The 20,804-nt window shown below is 38.8% G+C and overlaps 1 protein-coding gene across 10 annotated transcripts in view; it reads left to right on the forward strand.

Moving 5' to 3' along the window:
- Positions 1-20,804, forward strand: part of LOC129778253 (cGMP-dependent 3',5'-cyclic phosphodiesterase-like) — a 177,604-nt gene that overhangs the window by 92,168 nt on the left and 64,632 nt on the right. The window lies entirely within an intron of this gene.

The following is a 20,804-nucleotide window of genomic DNA, read 5'->3' on the forward strand; positions in this document are numbered from 1 at the left end:
ATATAGTTATTGTTCAGCACAATATTTTACTACGAGTAAAATTTCATGTTGATGTGCTGGTGATAAACTCTTGAATGAGTGAATGCAAACGAAGTAAGTACCATGCGACTCCGTTAAATCAAACAATATGGAGAAATGATCAAAGTTGGGATAAAAAATTGAAAAGTAGCATAACGCAACCTTTCATTTTCGAAACCAAAAAATAAATATATATATTTTTTATTCTCATTTTGTTAAATCGGTATAAAATAATCTTTAGAACCATAACCCAACTCATAACCATAGAACCAGGGCCATACAATTCCTCTTCAATTGACACATCGTTAGGGGAGAGGGAGGCTAAGCTTTGGCGAGCCCTGGATCTTGGAATTATTTTTTTTAATGTTGATGTTGATTTATATAGCCTGAAGTGTTTTCTATCATATTATCTATTGGGTGGGCAAAAAAACTAAAAAACTTGTCCACCCAAAAGCTTTGCGCAAAAAGCGTCGAATTCGCCGTCTTGCCTCCACGAAAACGATACTGAGCTCGTATATCTCCCTAAGTTCGAAAAAATAAGTCACACTTTTCCTTATTGAACGCCATTAATCGAGCCGCTGAGGTATTTTCTGGCTTTCTCAAAGATAGCTCATGAGCCTTCATAAACATTTCAACCCATGTCCGTACAGCGCATGTTCCTTTGACAGGGTGCTCTATGCCATTTTTAACCGCAAACGAATAGGCAATTCTTCGAAGCTGGACCTGAATGTGGCTTTAAAGCGGCCTTTATTGGACGACGTATCCTGAAATTGATACAGATTTAATATTTCTTGCATAAAGAACATGGAAACGCAAATGCTGAATTGAAAATCTAACCTCCATGTCTGGATATTCTTCTTCCTTCTTCTATAGCTTCAAACCTTCTTCTATAGCTTTCATAACATTCTCCAAACTGGTGTCCGACCAATATTGGTCTCTTTTTCGCTTATAAGTTCTAACCATCTGCAACAAAAAACCAAAAATTAACGTAATGTTGCAATTCGCCAATTTGCCCCAAAGCGACTTTTTCAATAAAATTTAGCTGAAAAAAATCCAACTCGCCGGAAGCAAACAGATTATGTACAATAGAGTACCTTTATCATGTATAAAATTATTTTGAAATTTTATCTTTTCTCATAAAGTGGGTAATAAAATCACGGTTTTTCTCATTTTTATTTTTCACTTTTTTGTGATAACGTTTTCGGCAGAGTTACCGAGTACAAAGTTTGGCCTTGTTATGATGCATCTTCAGTAAAAAGTAGGTGGCGCTACCTTCATCACAACGGGTCAAATTACCGATTCGTCATCTTGCCTCCCTCTGCCCTACTCAATAATGAGCCTATCTTCTTCAGTTTGTTGCAAACTCGTGCAGACTGAAAATAGTGCTACTCTCTCTTCACGCTCAATAAAGAGAACATCACTCTACCTTTGCACAGTCTCGTTTCGTTTTACGTCCATTTTTTTCATTCTTCACACCGCAGCAAAATCATCAAATCGTCAAATGAGAATGAAAGGTTTGTATGTCGAATGAAAGTGTATTATTTCGAATGAAAATTTCGTTGAAGCTCGAATCGTATTCGCAGAAACTAATGAAAATGACGATGTGAAAGAATGTGCAGTATGCTAGCAGGCGTAATCAGTTGTCGGCGCTGGTTGTAAGACTAATATGTCCTCATATGCCTCTTCTAATTCCACTCTATTTGAAAGACGGTCCAGGAAGATCCAGTTTAGAGAAATGAAATCGAATGAAACTTTCCATTAAAAGCGGTGATCGTACTTTCACATGTGAGACTGAAAGTGACTGAAAGCCCATTCAAATGATAATGATCAGAGCACTACATGATTCAATCTTTATCTTTATTTATTTATTTATTTCATCTTTATTTCATCTGACTATATATTGTCATATTGAAAAATTGGCGGGGAAAAGCCAAAATGGCGTAAAAACCCCACATCTTTACATCATACATTGAAAGGAGCACATAAAAACATATCATGGTCAAAATATAAACATTAATATAAACATAATCAATTAGCAATCATCGTTGGAAGCGTCTTCGTCCAGTATTCATTATTGATTCAGTGGTCCATGTTGAATCCGGCAACGGAAAGCTTCGGCAGATTGGTTGAAGTCGAAGAATTCATAAAACACATTGAATCGTGCTGACATAAAGCGAATAGGGTCGTGTAAGCTGTAGTTCGCCAAACGTGGTCCAAGATGAAGGAAGCTTCTTGTGCGAAGGGTTCTCTCAGGTGCGTAGATGTTTATCTCCGTAAGAATACCAGGACTATTAATTTCTCCCAAAAGCACTTTGGCTGCAAACAATGCCTGGCTTACCTTCCTTCTATTCTGGAGTGTATCGAGTCCCAGTAATTGGCAGCGAGCCTCGTAGAGTGGGAGATTAATTGGATCATTCCATGGAAGAGTACGTAGAGCATAACGGACGAATTTTCTTTGAATTGATTCGATTCTTTCCACCCACAATGTTTGATAGGGGCACCAAACCACCACGCCGAATTCCAGAACCGATCGAACAAGCGTACAGAATAATGCTTTCAGGCAAGTGGGATCGCGAAATTGATCCGAAATTTTAAAGATGAATCCGAGAAGCTTATTGGCCTTGGATATCATGTCCGAGTAGTGCGGCTTGAAGTTTAAAGCTGAGTCAAGCGTAATTCCGAGATCACGTATTTTTTCTACACGTAGCAAAGGATGATGATCGATCATGTATGTAAACGTTATTGGCTTGAGTTTTCGATGAAATGTAATGACGTTGCATTTTTGAACATTTAGTGAAAGGAAGTTTCTTAAGCACCACTCATCGAAAGTGTTTAGCAGGTGCTGCAGTCGCAAGCAGTCAGCCGTTTCCCGAACTGTCATAAAAATTTTGACGTCATCCGCATAGAACAATCGACTACCTATTGGGAGGATCAACCCAATCTCGTTCAAAAATAAAGAAAACAGCATCGGTCCGAGGTTGCTGCCTTGAGGTACTCCTGAGCTATTGGTGAACTTTTCCGAGAGATCCGTACCAATTTTCACACACAGTTTTCGGTTCGTAAGATATGACCTGAACCAACGAGTGAGCCTTGGAGATACTCCAAGCTTCTCAAGTTTGGCAAGCAGCATGTTATGATCAACCCTATCAAAAGCAGCCTTGAGGTCGGTGTACACAACATCCACCTGCGCTCCAACTTCCATATTCCTGAGGTATGCGTAGTGAATACACACAATGGAAATTGAAATTGACCGAAGAGAAATGAAGAAGTAAAAAAATTAATTTTCAGTTTTTAGTTTCGAAAGTGAAATAAGCCACTTCATTTTTTTGACGTAGGACTACGTCTAACTGGAATATATGGAGGGTAAAATGAAAATCTAAACACTGAACACGTAGGAAATAATGCAAGATTCCGAACACTTATAACTCTCTTTCTTAATTGATCGCAAAGATATTGTATCTTTCTAAAGGAAATCACTTTTTTTATATAAACATTTAAATTATTGTAAATTTCAAATTTTTTTTTAGAAAATAAACGGCCAAAATTCCCTGTTTTTATTGGCCCAATTTATGCTCCTTAAATTGTACCTCACCAATACAGGCAACTAGAGTTACAAGGGAGCACAATTTTAGTACATTAATATCACAAACAATCGTATCTATGATATGCAAAGGAAATAAGGAAAAAAAAACCATGCGAAACATTGCGTCGAAAGCCCCACCCTTGTGAGATTCTCCAGCCAGTCTATTTGGATATACTACATAAGCTGACATTTCGTTTATTTGTTCACCAACTACAGTTGTTAAAGTGTAACTACCTGAGCATTTGTATAGAAATTAGAAAACTTCTGCTCCTTTGGGAACAACAGTTTATCGGTGGTTTTGTGAATTTAAAATGGACCGTACAAGCACCGCAGATACACCTCGCTTGGGATGGCCAAAAAAGGCTACGAATCCAGACATCGTAAAACAAGTGCAACGAATCGTTTTGAACGATTGTAAAGTGAAGCTACGCGAGTTAGCTGAGGCGGTAGGCATTTTTTTGCACGACATTTTAGACATGAAAAACCTATCCACGCGATGGGTGCTGCGTTTGCTGACCGTCGACAAAAAACAGCGGCGCGTTGATGATTCAACAGCCGGTTTGCCGTTGTTGAAGCGTATCCGGGTGGAATTCTTTTGACGTTTTTTGAAAATGGATGAAACGTGGATCCATTACCACACTTCTGAGTCCAGTATGCAGTCTGCAGAGTGGTTGACAAGCATAAAGGGTGTGTCACATCAAATTGCATCACGGAAAAACGCTGTAGAAATTTAATTTTTAGGAATTATATCTTCAGCTTTCGCTTATAATCAGATAAGAGTGTATAGATCACGTTGGCCATGCTTCACTGTCAATTTTTCGTAAATTTGGAAAAATGTCGTCGAACGAAAAAGAGAGAATCCGGAGTTGTCACATCGGGACATCGGTAAGATGCTGGGAATCGTCCAATCCACGGTCAGCAAAGTACTAAAACGATACTTCGAGAACCTAACCATCGACCGGAAGGTGAAGAACGGCAAAAATGGATGCTCCGTCAGTGAAAAAGATCACAAGCGCGTAGTTAAGCAGTTTAGACGTGATCCGAGAAGTTCGGTCTGGGATGTCGCCAATAAGCTGAATTTGTCAAGTTCATTCGTCCAGCGGACCAAGCAGCGGGAGGGCCTGCGTACATACAAGGTTCAGAAGGCTCCTAACCGCGACGAAAGGCAAAACATGGTGGGGAAGACGCGAACCCGGAAGCTGTACACCGAAAAGCTGACGAAGCCGCATTGCCTGGTAATGGACGACGAAACCAACGTCAAAGCGGACTTTCGTCAGCTTCCGGGCCTGTTGTTCTTCTCCGCAGAGGACAAATTCAGCGTTCCGGAGGAGATTCGCAAGCAGAAACTATCCAAGTTTGCCAAAAAGTACATGGTGTGGCAAGCGATCTGCTCTTGCGGAAAGCGGAGCGCCCCCTTCGTGATGACCGGCACGGTAAACGGCCAGGTTTACCTTAAGGAGTGCCTACAGAAGCGCTTACTACCAATATTGAAGCAGCACGAGGGCCCGACCATCTTCTGGTCGGATCTCGCTTCGTGCCACTATTCAAAGGACGTGTTGGAGTGGTACGAAGCCAACGGGGTCACCTTCGTGTCAAAGGAATTGAACCCGCCCAACGCGCCGGAGCTTCGCCCAATAGAGAAATATTGGGCGATTATGAAGCAGGCCCTCCGGAAGAACCCAAAAGTTGTCAAATCGGAGGCGGACTTCAAGAGAAAATGGATTTCTGTTCAAAAAAAACTACAACCTGACGTTGTACAGAACCTTATGGACGGTGTAAAGAGGAAGGTGCGAGCATACGGGCTCGAAGTATGAATAAAAAGAAAATGCCAAAAGTTGTTTAATAGTTTTTATTTTACTGTCTAAAGTTTTCAAAAGGATCGGTCTACTGGGCGAATTTCTACAGCGTTTTTTCCGTGATGCAATTTGATGTGACACACCCTTTATTTCGAAGACTTCGACGTTTCATACTACAGAAAGGGAATCCAAATGTTGGAAACTCGCTATACCAAGTGTATTGCCCTCGAAGGAAAGTATTTTAATGAATGAATACAGCTTAGCTCAAAAAACGATTGTTTTCATTAAAAACCCGGAAATTTTCAGTCCATGTACGTACAGGTCGGACTCGATTATAGGTGATTCGATTATATACAATTTTGGACTCGATTATATACAGTTTGGGAAAAAATATTGTATTTTATATTTCAAATATGACTCATTTCAAGAAGAAATGTAACCTTTCAACGTTAAGGTGTAATTTAAGTGGCTATTACATGTACAGTGGGGTAAAAATTGTGATTTTTGAAGATTTTGCTTCAAATTCCACCAGGAATATCGATATTGCAGCCAAATTAAGAAAGATAGAAGTTGGGTGTCAAAGAACAAATTGTAGAGTGGTTAGAGAGCTTCCATTTAATTGATAGAAACAATCTTGTTTAATATAAATTTTTAGGATGAAATTCATAATAACACATTAAAATTATTAACTTTTAAGTTTTTCACTTCCAAAATGTTATTAAAATCCACTAATTTAGATGTTCCACTACTACATCCTGTACTAAATTTTCTCATCTTTCAAATGAAAGCAACATAATCGACTTCCGTAGCATACTTTGTAATGTAGAGACAGTTTGAAGCAACAGAGTCCGAAACAAAAAAAAAGTTCTATGACTCTATCATTGTTGAAATTCGAACATATGCGTAGAACCTGAGAACCTGAACCTCCTGAGAGAATCTGGATAAATTATTTTTTTTCATGTGAGAAAGGTGTTTTCTGACTCATACCATACGGCCGCTCTTTATACGACATTTCACTATAACGGCCCTCTTCAATTCAGGCACGTTTCCGATTTACGGCCTAAAATGTTTCGTTATAACGGCAAAAAAAATTGATTGGTTCAAAATCACTTTTGTACAGAAGTGAAAAAATATTTGCGAGACAATAACTTAAGCAACATACAAATTAGGTATGTATACATACACATCCATGTAACATGAAGTTGTTTCATTTTTGTTTATAGATTATTGTTGGTTTTTATGTCTTTATGTTGTATGTATTGTATGTTTTATGTTAATGTTATGTATGTATTTTTGATTTAAATGAAACGAATTTTATTTAGAATTTAATTTTTGATTCAAATGAAACAAAAATATAAAGATAAAATGCACGCTGAATGATAAACCATGTTACATATTTAACAAATTTGGAACCGATCTGATTGAATTTGTATGAATTTGTATTAGAATAATTGATTCCTTATACGGCTTCTCGTTTTGCGGCCGAATTTCGTGGAACGTATCTAGGCCGTAAAGCGAGGTATGGGTATATAATCGAGTCCGCGCTTTATTTTGCTATTGCACTTCGATTCGAACATCACTTTCCGCTTGGTGGTCATCGAGTCACCATCGTGAAAATTGCCTTTCTCAAGGCATGGAGAAGAGTTTAGCTTAAGTTATCCTCAAAGGTCTCTCTCGAGGTTAGAGAAGAATGAATTGCAAAAGTTTATAGTCTCTATAACTCAACACAATAACAACAACCGAATCGATTATTTATTTTCTAACCGGGAAGGAGTTCACATCAAGAGGACCGGTAGCAAAGCGGAAACAGCAACGGCAGAGCTTCAATTTATATGCGAAACCACAACTTGTTTCATTCCTCTGTTTTCCAAAAAGATATATTTTTTTCGTTCTCGTTTTATCGACCCAACATACACATTGGTGGTTGAAGTTTGTTTGCTACGACCCTTTCAAGGATCACCAAAACTTTTACTAAGGAGTTATTGCATAATGTTTGATGCATTCTAAAAGAATATCCGAAGATATTGAGAAACTACATCAGTGTTTTAGTTTGAAGTTTCTATAATCAAACACTGACTCACTCGTCAAAACATCACAGTCATCTAGCTAACAATCAGTCGGCGGCGGCGTCGAGGGCGTCCAAATGGACTTCCTCAAGACCGGGAGATGAGGGTTTAATTCCATAAATTAGATGAAAATTATGCATTGGAAATTTTCGAATATTTGCATAAAACAGGATATTTGTGTTTTATTTAGAATCGCGAAACGCGCTAGTTCAAATTTAAGCAAAGTCTCTTAGGTGATTCCTAAACTGTTTTATATCATGCGATGTGCAAACAAAACAAACACAATCCAAATGTTTTTGTTAGTCACATTAATCAAAAACAAAACATTTGAGATCCTTGTTAGGCATGCGTAACTGATGCATTCGAACTCCAATTAATTCGATTAATCCATTATCGTAGCAAGTATAGTTATATAAGAATACATTCCTTTCAATACCTGAAAGAAAAACAGTTAGGACGTGTAAACTAGCCAACATAAATTATCAATCCAAAACCTCAACGTATGTCTCCATATTCAAAGGTACGATTCGACCAGCGCTCATTTCGGTGGCATTCTGAGCCCGAAGGAGCATCAGTGCAATCATCCGTTGATGACGTATTGACAGTTTGTAAAAGTGGATCTTGTACACATTCTCAACCATCCGCTGATTCTGTAGGTGAAATGTAAGATAAAAGCATTTTATTGAGATTATGCACTCTCACCTTGGCGGCGACGTATGTTCCCAATATACAATACTGTGATATTTGGGCGACCAAGGAGATCAATATTCCGCAAGCTGGAAGGTAGCCTTTGATATACGTCAAAAATATACTGTACACCATTCCGACCATATTTGCCGTTACTAAAACCCAGTTATGTCCATAATAATGATCATCAACCATTTTTTGGTATTTGGCTAACATTTGATGGATGCGATGAATCCTTCGTAGTTTTTCGTCTGTTAGCTTCGGATGTCTTTCTTCGACTTGTAATTGATTCAGTTCACATATTTCATTTCCAAGTGCCTCAATAATGGCTCCAATCGGGAGACATAAAACCATGAAGAAACTGTCGAATGCTGGAAATATGATGGATCCCAGTTTAAAGAATTCCATATGACAAAGAGAAGTTATAGCATAACCGAATAAGGTTTTTTCGTCCACAAATGGTATGTGCAATTCAGCGACCAAGATGAATTGTTTTTTGATCGCAGAAAGTATGAGAGATGAAACAAACGCTAATCCCATAGCTATACGATAGGAGTAGATCATGGCGTTCTGCCAAAAGTTCAACCGAGTCATGTGTTCGAGCAAAATTGGTTCATTGCTTGGATTCATCTGCACCTCGTCCAACACTGCTTGAAGTTCCCCCAACAGTACCGGGTAATCGTGGCGTCTGGTGAATACGCTATAGAACTTGGATACTAACTGGATGTCTTTCGTAATTAGGAGATATATTTTAAGTTTCTCTAGTGCATCGTGCTGATGTTTCCAGATCGAATACAATGCCATTAGGTTAGCTGTGCCGATAAGTGTCAGCGTGCGAAACGACCGCATATTTATCCGATAGTTTGAATTCAGAACATCACATCCAAGATATGAGGCCAACCGACGAACGATCGATACCGATTTCTCGAATTTTGCACTTGATTCGTATTGCATCTTGAACAGAACTGAGTAGAAATCCAGTCAAGTGGTGTGCTAAAATTGGAAGTAAACATGCTTTCATTGGAATAATAATGGCACAATTTCCCACGATTCAAGGATTCTGTCGCATTGAGGAAAAAAAATTCAAAGTTTTAATTACTTTGTAATCACCGATCACGCCATGTGCCCATATTGTAGGTCTCAGTGATTAAGACGCAATAACCCTTAACCCTATTAAATCGAACAATACTGACATCAGAATTACTATAATAATATTTGTGTTTTTGGTCTCAAAAAATCTTTTTATCTCAGCCTTTTTTCAGAAAATCTGTATTGAAATCTGTATTAAATTTATAAGTCCACATTTGAAGCATAATCTTAGCTTTATTATCAGTTATTGGCATAGTTATTATGAGTTCGACGTATTCACGTAGTGCCAGAACAGTAGTAAAAATATTACACTCCATCGAGGTGTATTGGTATTTTGCACAGTTACCAGGGTCTTCTTGTTTACATTGCACAACGTAACTACCTTTGTTATAACAATCCACTTTATTTGGCCCGGCGAATGAAATGAGATAGAAAATTTTCTCTCTTTATTGTGAAAGCCACCTTACTTTTCAGATCCTATTCCATACCTGAGTCGATAGCATAAGATGACCCGACTTCAAATCTCACCAAAGTGACAATCTATAGTCACGCAATTCGCTTGCAGGAATACCGTGACTTGAGTCATCTCATGTCACTCGCCGCGCGGAATCAAGGGGAATTACACTAACTTAATAAAATAATAATTCTAAACAGTAGAACTCTCAACGCTTGAAAAATGGTCACAAAGTTGTTCTGAAGCCATATACCGTTCTGAATCATATTTCGGACTCTCTGTAATAATCTGTTTTGATGATATAACTAAATGATATTAGGCTGTCAAAAAAGTCCTGCGGTATTTCCGCGAGGTGTCGTTGTAAGCGCGTAGTTCTAGTTGTATTCAATGTATCGAGTCATACTATAGCTTGTTGGAAAGGTATTGCGCGCTATAATATAGTCATTGACAGTGTTTTGTTTCGTTAAGTCGTTCGTGAGTTATAGTGTCGCAAATATGGAGCAAAATAAAGAGAAAATCCGACATATTTTACAGTACTACTATGACAAAGGCAAAAAATGCATCTCAAGCTGCCAATAAAATTTGTGCAGTTTATGGACCCGATACAGTTTCCATTTCCACCGCACAACGATGGTTTCAACGTTTTCGTTCTGGTGTAGAAGTCGTCGAAGATGCGCCACGCTCCGGAAGGCCTGTCGTCGAAAATTGCGACAAAATCGCTGAATTAGCCGAGAAACATCAGCATTGTAGCAGCCGTAGCATCGGCCAAGAGCGGGGGATAAGTCATCAAACCGTTATTAACCATTTGAAGAAGCTTGGATTCACAAAGAAGCTCGATGTATGGGTGCCACACACGTTGACGCAAAAAAACATCTTTGACCGTATCGACGCATGTGAATCACTGCTGAATCGCAACGAAATCGACCCGTTTCTGAAGCGGATGGTGACTGGCGATGAAAAGTGGGTCACTTACGACAACGTGAAGCGCAAACGATCGTGGTCGAAGCCCGCTGAAGCGGCTCAGACGGTGGCCAAGCCCTCATTAACGGCCAGGAAGGTTCTGCTGTGTGTTTGGTGGGATTGTCAAGGAATAATCTATTATGAGCTGCTTCCCTATGGCCAAACGCTCAGTTCGGACCTGTACTGCCAACAACTGGACCGCTTGAAGGTAACACTCATGAAGAAGAGGCCATCTTTGATAAACAGAGGCCGCATTGTCTTCCATCAGGACAACGCCAGGCCACACACTTCTTTGGTGACGCGCCAGAAGCTCCGGGAGCTCGGATGGGAGGTTCTTTTGCATCCGCCGTATAGTCCGGACCTTGCACCAAGTTACTAACACCTGTTTTTGTCCATGGCGAACGAACTAGGTAGTCAGAAGTTAGCCACAAAAGAAGCCTGTGAAAATTGGCTATCCGAGTTTTTTGCCAATAAGGAAGCGAGCTTCTATAACAGGGGTATTATGAAGTTGGCATCTCGTTGGGAACAAGTCATCGAACAAAACGGCGCATATTTGACTTAAAACAGATGATTGTAACTAATTTTATGAACAAGTGAAATTCAAGAAAAATACCGCAGGACTTTTTTGACAGCCTAATATATAATATGAATTTTATAGTTACATCATCAGGACATTCAGTATTTTAAATTATTATTAAAGGGTGTCCGAAATATGATTCAGAATGGTACTGAGGATACGGACAGGATCTGATTTCGTTTAGATTTATATGTTTCTGCTTTCACCCAGTTTAGTAGCTTCTGCTTCTACAACTTCAACCCTGACTTAGGTTCGTGTGGCTTTATTAGATGCTGTCAAAAATCTCCAAAATCTTCAAAATCTCCAAAATCAAAATCAAAATCAAAATCGAAAAAGACGGGTGGGTAATGTCGGGGACATAACCGGAGTGACGTAGGACTATACAAAGGGGACAGCTTTTGTTAAATATATATTTTAAATATATTGTTTTATTTTCTTCTCCTACGTGAATACCTACCTATCTACCTGAAAAATGGATTAGTTTACTGTTAACTCTTTATGAACATGTTGATGGTTCTGAAAAGAATCTTTGGTGTTGTGTTTTTGTTATCACTCGATATTCCCATCTTGTTCGGTTAAACCTTCCTGTTTAGCTATTGCGTTTGCCACTCGCCACAGCTTCCACAGTTGGAAAATTTCTTCCCATCCAGCTTGTGACATGTTGTTCAGTAAATTACGTTTAATGCGACGTGCCGGAGATACACTCATGTCGCATTGGAGGCTATTTTAACCTGTAATTGAACATTTCCGATGACAGTGGTACAGTGTCGACTTTCAATGTGGGGTCATAATTTGGACCCCGAACTCTATGGTCACAAAAATGTCGCATTACAGGTCCATCCAATTATCTAAATGTCGAGCTAAATATAAATTACTGTACTTTCAATCTAGAAGCAATTAAGGAATTGGTGAAAATTGAATAATCGGGAAAGTCCCCAACCTTCAATAAGCTCAGCACAACTGCCAAATTCTCATACTCATCATATCCTGGCAAACAAATTATGAAAAAATCAATTTGTGTTTTATTATTATTTTGGATATTAATTTAGAAAGCATTGAACTGTATTTCGTAAACTCTTTTTTGAAAGGTTTAATGGCCCTGAAAAGCGCCGTGGTTTATGGGGGCTGCTTTTGCCACCAAAGCAGTCTGTATAAACAAACTTTTACCTTCTTCTACCAGCTGCCGTTTTACGATTGCGTTTGCCACTCACTGAAACTAATTGTTGCCTTGATGAGCGCCGAACCGAAGCTGCTCTGTTCTTGATGCGGGTTTTCTGATTGTCGTGAGCAGCTTTGCAAGCCAACTCGAGCACTCCGACGGCCGAAACTCTATAATCGCTGTTAGGTATACTGGTGCTCCGGCACCAATCCGTTCGGCCTAGTTACCCTTGCGGAGCAATCAGTGAATGCGACAGGGAACTGGAGACCTGCACGGTTCGAGTGAGACTTTGCCTTTCCCTTAACTTGTCCTCCTTTGTTACGTCCACGATGCCGATGCCGTACAACCACACGGGTTTACGGTTTGAATGAAAATAAGATATTTTTTGGGTCCGCGTGTTTTAAACTCTAGCGGTACACACTCACAGGATAGAGACAAATCGGCAGACTCAGCCAGAGGGGCGAATCGAACGAGACGAACGAATGAGCGTTAAAAGGGAGCGATGGCAAAAAATACATTCATTACGATTTGTTCGCTCGTTGGATTCACATGCAGGCTAAAAAGGGTCCTTTTCAGGATCACAAAATTATCTTCAATCTAAAGAGTTTATTGTTTTGTTATCACTCGATATCCCCATCTTGTTCGGCTAAACCTTCCTGTTTAGCGATTTGTTGCCACTCGCCACAGCTTTCACAGTTGGAAAATTTCTTCCCATCCAGCTTTGTGACATGTTGTACAGTAAATTACATTCAATGCGACGTGCCGAAGCGCCACTCAGTGTCGCATTGGAGGCGATTTTAACCTGTAATTGAACATTTGCGATGACAGTGGTACAGTGTCGACTTTCAATGTGGGGTCATAATTTGGATCTCTATGTTTACAAAAATGTCCAACTAAATAAGTCGCATTACATGTCCGTCCAATTAGCTAAATGTCGAACTAATTGTAAATTACTGTACTTTCAATCTGGAAACAATTTAAGAATTGGTGAAAATTGAATAATCAGGAAAGTCCCCAACTATCAATAAGCTCAGAACAACTGCCAAATTCACATACTCATCAGATCCTGGCAAACAAATTATGAAAAAATCTATTTGGGTTTTATTATTATTTTGGATAATGTTTTAGAAAGCATTGAACTGTATTTCCTAAACTCTTTTTTGGAAGGTTTAATGGCCCTGAAGAGCGCCTTGTTTTATGGAATGGTTCCAATTTATAAAACTTAGTACTCGTGGTTTTGAAAAAAACCATTTCGAACGCCCTCGATGCCGCCCTGTTCTGGATTTGCCACCAAAGCAGTTTGTATAAAGAACAAACTTTTTTCTTCTGCTACCTGATGCCGTTTTGCGTTTGCCACTCGCCACTCGCTGCAACTGCCTGTTGTCTTGATGTCCACCGAACCGAATGTGTTCTGTTCCGAATGCGGGTTTTCTTATCGTCGCGAGCAGCTTTACCAGCTAACTCGATCACTTCGGCGGCCGAAACTATATAACGCCGGCTAGGTGGACTGGTGCACAGGTACTAACGCGCTCGGCCTAGCTACCCTTGCGGGGAACTCCAGATCAACACGGTTCGAGCGGGATTTTGCCTTCCCCTTCACTTTTCCTCCTTTACCATGTCCAGACATGGCTGCTTGGGTTGGTTTGTTGATGTGTTGTGATGCGAACCGATGTGGTGTACGGTTTGGATGAGAATGATCGTTACGGCAGCGGAGCGGGGATTTTTAAGCTGACAGGCTGGCTAGAGAATTACGCATGGAGAGACTGCGACCAATGTTTCGTTCATTTTTTTTTCTTTTCCCTTTCCAATCGTACTTCATTCTATTTCGCTGCTGCTCTGGTTGCCCGTTTTGGTCGGTACGATTTGAGGAGCACAAAATGGACCAATCAAAAATGGGCACATAGTGCATTTGGACAATGCTTGATATTTCACAATTATTCAATTATTTATCTCAAGAAAAATGAAATGTTATTCGTTATGATAGATGCGTAGATATATTTCCTATCAATTGATGCAAAAACCTTTGCGATCTATTGAGAAATGCTCGAGTTATAAGCGTTCCAAATCTTGCATTTTTTCCTACTTGTTCAGTGCCTAGATTTCCATTTCACCCCCTATATCTTCCGGTTAGACGTAGTCCTACGTCAATATAGTAGACCCTAGATTGCGTTTCATGACGGATTCCAGTAAGAGCGATCTTGCGTATCATTTTCGTGACGCGATCGATATCTAGTTTTGTAACTTGTGCTCGCTTTATGTTCCCGAAACGTAAAATGAATTTTCACGACTGTGTGAGCGCAGTTTTGAAATTCATGTTCACCGTGCTTTAGCAAGAAAAAGATAACAGTGATATTTAATCATTACAAAGCTAGCCGAAGAAACAGACTTTTGCATCTTTCCAGCTTAGCTCGTACGTGACAACATGAGAAAGCAAGACTTCACGCTACATATGAATGCGAAAATGCCTCTCATTGAGACTGATTCGGATGCTATACGAATACAATTGATGAGATGGGAAAAATATTATTGACATCAACCCTAACAAATATTGGAACGTTATTTTTACAAAAATGTAACACAAAAAAAACCTGTAATCTGTAACTACAGATTCTTGGTTTCAAAATGTCTAAAAAATCTGTATAAATAGAAATTATTCTGTAGATACGGTAACCCTGACTGGCATTTTTACAGCTTGATGTGCTCACTATTCACTTATTAAAAACATTTACGCGGTTAGTGTGTTACGATGGTAGGGAATGGGAAAGGAAGCGAAAGGTAGGTTCATCATTCAGTAATCTTCTAAGCATGACACCCAGGGCTGTCGCTGTTAATCTGTATTCCTGTTGTTTTTTTTTCTTTGTGGGACGCAGGACTACGTTCCACTGGAATATATGGGGGATAAAATGGAAATCTAAACAATGAACATATATGAAAAAATGAAAGTACTCGAATTCTTATAACTTGAGCATTTCCCAACTGATGGGATATATTTCTACGCATCTATCACAATGAATAAAATGTTGTTTTTCTTGAGATAAACAATTGAATGATTGTGAAATGTCGATCATTATCTTAATCCCACGTTTTGATTGGCCCGATTTGTGCTCTTCAAATTGTACCGACCAAAAGGGGGAACCAGAGTAACATCGGAATGCAAAATATATATATATATATACAAACCGGAATGTGTTTCCCCCAGCATAGACTTCACAACCAAAGAGCTTGGGGAAATCGAAATTGCAAATACATGCAAGTTGCGTGTACTTTTGTACTCGCTTGCATTTGTGCGGATCGGAAAGGGTTTCCACCCAACACGGACTACAAAACCGTGAAGCCTGGGAAAATCGTCATTACAGATACATTACATTACAGGCAAATGAACTTTCAAGTTTAAAGCCACTATAGCAGCTATATCCGACGTACGGCCCGCGATGATAAAATATTGTAAGAATACACATTTTCCTATCGTGTTCTCGTGGTCGAGTATGTATCAGAGAGGTACACTATTTAAATATCACTGCGTAAATCGGTCGTTCGATATGCAAATGCAGCATTCGTTCTACGGACAAAATATTGCAATCTAAGCTCCGCCGTATTTTTTCAGCATTCACAATTCACCAGTCATATAGCTAGCGACCAGATGACAGCGAGCCTTTCGCAATGACCTTTCTCACGGTCGAGTTTAGTTCTTCAAATTGGTCTCTTTCAAGGCTATAGGTGAATGAACTGATAAATTTTAAAGTCTAACATTTACTATAATTCAAAACATTATCATCATCATCATTCAAGTCGTCTCGCTCCAGCTATCAGAGTTTAAAAAACTACATAATCGCATTTAAAATATTTTAGGTTTTCAGTGCTATTATGTTTATAGAGATATCTCTACACTTGCTTAACCGAACTTCAATGTCTATGTATCATTGAATTGATATTTACATATTTGCTTAAAGTACTGTGGATAGATCTAGGTTTTATTTTGTGATTTATGAGAAACAAGCATTTGCAAAACAGGCACTTTGAAACGTTGTCACGTCACAAAAATAGAGCATTTTTTAGTTTATCAGATGAACCTAAGTTCAGACATTTTTGCACTTGGGTTTCTCTGAGCAAACAATGAGAGTCAACAACCCACAAAATTTGGTTAAGAACGGTTCACAAATAGAGGTGTATCAACTGTTTCAAGAAGTTGTTGTCACGTCACGAAACGTATACGATCCATTTCAGCGTGATGTGAAAACATTTTGACTCACTACAAACACTTTTTTGCGTTTTCATATATAAATTACACAAAGTTATACCATGTTATAGTAAAATTGAGAAAATTTTCTACAAGAATCATCAGTTGGAGATTATTTCATAATAAGAATGGTTTGTTGTTAGTCAAATACTTTTGTGAAGTGACTTTTTGCTGTTTCGGACTGTTGAACATTAATGATTAATTTAATTAATTCCAGTTCCGCTCAAAAACATACAAATGAACTTTCTTCTAAGTTTTGTCAATAATAGATGAACGTAGATTGCGGAATATAGAATATAATCTTGTTCTGAAAACCCATACGATATGGATATTGGGTGCAGTTGTCTTACCAGCGGAAGTCGAATATCGTATTCCGATGCCATTATGGAATCGAGGATGGTAACTTCCGATTCGTTTTAAAATCCGGAAATGGCATGATATCCCACAATTCTAGTGAGCAGATAGGATTTGAGCGAGAGGGAGATAATTATAGAGTGGGAAGAACTTAGCATTAGAGAGACGCGTGTGAAGTCAGACAAAAAAAAGTTCAGCTTTCGCTGAAATCCGTCGTTAAACATAATCTAGAGAGATTGAACCACGATCGAAACCAAAAAATTAAACGAAGTTTGAATCATTTGAACAACTTGGCGTCCAAATTTATTTTATTGTTTTTTGAACTACGTTTTACTATTGATTGTTCAATTGAACAAAAAAAACTGAAACACCCGAATTAACTCAGAATTCACTAGTTCAAAAACCAGAACGCTTTATCCTAATCGATATATGCCACGAATAATACATCAAATCTGATGTAGCAGGACCGGACTTTGGAGTTTTGTAAAGTATCCCGTGTCGGGCACACGTACAGAGTATTGGAGACAGCAACATCCCAATTAATAGAACACTAGTAATACTAACCTCGAGCCAACCGCGAGTAATCGGTTACATATTACTAACATAGATAATAAAAGAAACTCTTGGTCATATGGTCCGGTTTGACTTAACACCGACCATATGTTTTTATATTTCAATTCTGTTTTTTCTCGTTTATCCAAGCAGTGCATGATCAGTTCTTTTTAGAACTGATTCCCGAATTCAAGCGTCCATTGGCACTCTCCCCCCATTGAAACGGTGCCCCATCCGACTCTCGATCTATTGAAATAGCACTCCACTTTCCATCGCCGAGTGAAACTCCTATGCTTGAAGTCCAGTTATGTCACCTCCGCGTGCCAGAAGCATAGTTTTCCGCGTTACGCAAATGAAATTTTCGAGCGTTGCTCGCTTTTTGCTTGGACACCGTTCACAATGTCGTAGAGCAAACGTCAAAATCAAAATGAAGTTATCATACTAAAGGCACGCACCTACAAAACGAGGGGTGTTCATTGTTTAAAAATGCTCACCCAAAAGGAATACAGGTAAACATGTTTTTGTGCGATGGACCGTATATAAAAATCGCACAAAACATTTTTTTGCTCGTTCCTGTGATCGATCTAATTCAAGATCGCCAGATATCAGTTTTTGCCGCCTGCTTTATGTTTCGTATATACTTTTTTTCTTTTTTCGTTTTATATTTATAAAAAGAACATAAAATATAATATGAAGGCGGGGTACAGTCGCTGTCCACGCTTGTCCGCGGAAAGGAAGTCTAAAATCGATATTTTTTCTGTGTATGCAATATGTGCCCCTAAGTCAAATGCATGTTCAGCGTTTTACTTAAATCAAAAATGACCGGTTGAAATTTCACATCTGTTCAGATCATTATGGTTACGTATGATGTCAGCGATGCTTCAATTCAGAAAAGGGAATTAAATGGGAAAAATGTACTGAAGTTCACAGGAAACACACACAATACTAAACACTACTTACATAAGTCAGATGAAAATTATACATTAACAATTTTAAAATGCGCGCTAGTTCAAATTCAAACAAAGTCTCTTAGGTGCTTCTAAATTGTTTTATTTTATGCCATGTGCAAACATAATAATTTTTAACGATTTTGCTCAATTTTTAGTCTTAATAATCAAAGAAAATCATTTGATATTCCTGTGCGACATGTGCAACTGATGCATTCGAACTCCAATTAATTCGATTGATCCATTACTGTAGCAAGTATAGTTATATAAGAATATATTCCTTTCAATACCTGGAAGAAAAACAGTTAGGACGAGTAAACTAGCCAAAACCATCAATTCAAAACCTCAACGTATGTTTCCATATTCAAAGGCATGATTCGACCAGCGCTCATTTCGGTGGCATTCTGAGCCCGAAGGAGCATCAGTGCAATCATCCGTTGATGACGTATTGACAGTTTGTAAAAGTGGATCTTGTACACATTCTCAACCATCCGCTGATTCTGTAGGTGAAATGTAAGATAAAAGCATTTTATTGAGATTATGCACTCTCACCTTGGCGGCGACGTATGTTCCCAATATACAATATTGTGATATTTGGGCGACCAAGGAGATCAATATTCCGCAAGCTGGAAGGTAACCTTTGATATACGCCAAAAATATACTGTACACCATTCCGACCATATTTGCCGTCACTAAAACCCAGTTGTGTCCATAATAATGATCATCAACCATTTTTTGGTATTTGACTAACATTTGATGGATGCGATAAATCCTTCGTAGTTTTTCATCTATCAGCTTCGGATGTCTTTCTTCGACTTGTAATTGATTCAGTTCACATATTTCATTCCCAAGTGCCTCAATAATGGCTCCCATTGGGAGACATAATATCATGAAGAAACTGTCGAATGCTGGAAATATGAGCGATGCAACTTTGAAGAATTCCATATGACAAAGAGAAGTTATAGCATAACCAAATAAGGTTTTTTCGTTCACAAATGGTATGTGCAATTCAACAACCAAGATGAATTGTTTTTTGATCGCAGATAGTATGAGAGCTGATACAAACGCTAATGCCATAGCTGTACGATAGGAGCTGATCATGGTTCGCTGCCAAAAGTTCAACCGAGTCATGTGTTCGAGTAAAATTGGTTCATTGCTTGGGTTCATCTGCACCTCGTCCAACAGTGCTTGAAGTTCCCTCAACAGTACCGGGTAATCGTGGCGTCTGGTAACTACGCTATAGAACTTGGATACTAACTGGATGTCTTTCGTAATTAGAAGACATATTTTAAGTTTCTCTAGTGCATCGTGGCGACTTCTCCAGATCGCATGTATGACCATCAGGCAACCTATGCCGATAGTTGTCAGTAAGCGAAACAAGCGCATATTTAACCGATAGTTTGAATTCAGAACATCACATCCAAGATATGAGGCCAACCGACGGACGATCGACACCGATTTCTCGAATTTTGCACTTGATTCGTATCGCATCTTGAACAGAACTGAGTAGAAATCCAGTCAAGTGGTGTGCTATAATTGGAAGTAAAAATGCTTTCATTGGAATAATAATGGCACAATTTCCCACGATTCAAGGATTCTGTCGCATTGAAGAAAAAAAAAGAAAATTCAAAGTTTTAATTACTCCGTAATAACCGATCACGACATGGGCCCACATTATAGGTCCCAGCTGTTAACACGCAATAACCCTTAACCATATTACCAGTCAACTATTTCATAAATCGAACAATAATGGCATTTTTACAGCTTGGTGCGTAATAGGCTCACTATTCACTTATTAGAAAGATTTGCGCGGTTAGTGTGTTACGATTGCAGGGAATGGAAAAGGAAGCAAAAGGTAAGATCATCATTCAGTAATTTTCTCAGCACGACACCCAGGTCGGCCGATACTTCAAATTAATCTGTATTTCTACTGATTTTTATTTTGACGTAGGGCTACGTCCCATAGGTATATATGGGGGCGAGCATTTCTTAATAGATCGCAATGATGTTTGCATCAACTGATATGAAATATTTCTATCTATCATCTATCACAATGAATAAAACGTTATTTTTATTGAAATAAGCAATTGAATAATTGTGAAATGTCCAGTATATCTAAACGTGCTAATGTTTCCATATCACAGACTTCAAAAACATGGAGCCTGGGGAAACTGGCATTGCAAATGAGATGCAATCAACGGGTACTTTTGTACTTGTTTGCGTTTTTGCAAATCGGAATGTTTCCCTTACACAGACTTCAAAACCATGGAGCCTGGGAAAATCGGCCTTGCAAAATAGATATAAGCAGCGGGTACTTTTGTACTC

The sequence above is a fragment of the Toxorhynchites rutilus genome, chromosome 3 (genome assembly GCF_029784135.1).
Source record: "Toxorhynchites rutilus septentrionalis strain SRP chromosome 3, ASM2978413v1, whole genome shotgun sequence".
Lineage (NCBI taxonomy): Eukaryota > Metazoa > Arthropoda > Insecta > Diptera > Culicidae > Toxorhynchites > Toxorhynchites rutilus.